The sequence below is a fragment of the Talpa occidentalis genome, unplaced genomic scaffold (assembly GCF_014898055.3).
Source record: "Talpa occidentalis isolate TD23 unplaced genomic scaffold, MPIMG_talOcc4v2.1 talOcc4.3, whole genome shotgun sequence".
Classification (NCBI taxonomy): domain Eukaryota; kingdom Metazoa; phylum Chordata; class Mammalia; order Eulipotyphla; family Talpidae; genus Talpa; species Talpa occidentalis.
In genome coordinates, this window is record NW_023603184.1 from 61,060,045 (window position 1) to 61,061,232 (window position 1,188).

The 1,188-nt window shown below is 35.6% G+C and overlaps 1 pseudogene; it reads right to left on the reverse strand.

The window, feature by feature from the left end:
• Positions 1–215: 215 nt before the first annotated feature.
• LOC119254727 (centromere protein H-like) lies at positions 216–973 on the reverse strand (annotated as a pseudogene).
• Between the last annotated feature and the right edge of the window lie 215 nt (positions 974–1,188).

Below are 1,188 nucleotides of genomic sequence, written 5' to 3' on the forward strand. Positions count from 1 at the left end.
GCTGACATTTTGAGATTCTTTTAGAGCATGCCAGTCCTATTCATGATTATATTTAAAATATAACAGAGTTCATGTTATAGTGTTAATGCAATTTAAAAAGCTTCAATATTAGAATAGTTTCAAAAAACATTAAAATACATGTCAATTAAAATTTGCTACTTAAGTGACATCAAAGAAAAGGACAAAAAAAAAAAAATGCCAAAATAGAATTCTTCTTAGATCATGGTGAGATTCTTCTTAAGTCGAAGAACAGTTCCCTTCAGGGTAGAATTCTCTGCCCAATTGGATTTACTCCACAAAATGAGGTTCTGAAACATATGTTGAAGAACTGTAATAATTTGTATCTCCATATGTAGGTTTTGTTATGGTCTTTATCTTACCTGACTTCCATACTGTCCAAATCATCTTTCTGATGTTCTTTTTAGTTTGCATTTGTAAAAGCTTACTTCCAGAAGCTTGTTTTAATTGCAATCTCTTCTTTCCAACATCAAGCAATTTTTCCTCCAAATCCCAAGACTCCTGCTGTGATTTCATTAAATTATTTAGCTTTATATGTATTTCATGTCACCCATGAGCACACTAGTCTTGGTGTTAACTTTATCCAGGCTTCTTTATTTCACTTTTAAGGGCATTCAAAAGTTGTACCTTGTCTAATGCAAGTTTTCTTTTATCATTTTAAAAGCTATTTTCAAAAAAAAATAAGCCATTTTCAGCTGTTCAGTTTCATTTTCCAGGACTTCAGAGTTTCAGCATCACTTTTCTTTTCTCATATGATTTGTTCTGGATTTTTTTCTTCATTTGCATCAACCATTGATTGGTATTCCAAGAGCTGTTTTGCCCTTGTCCTCAGCCTGAGAAGCAGGGTTGTGAGTTCCTCTGGGGACACCACTTGGATGCCAGCAACCTGTGGCCGTTTGCCTTTACCCCAGGAGTCCCAGCTCCAGGCAGCTTGCTCCTTGGGGTGTGTGTCCATTCTGGCTGGCACTAGTGCTGCATGCTGGGAGGGCAGAAATTCCCCTCAGCAAGGGTTGCTTTTTCTGCCAACGACTCAATATTTTGGATGTAGCAGAATTTTCTAACTCATTCACAAGCAGAAGGATTTTTTTCCTCTTGATATGATTTCATATGACTGTCCTTGTTCTGACCATTCTCAGACAAATTTTGTTTATTATTATTATTTTTATTATT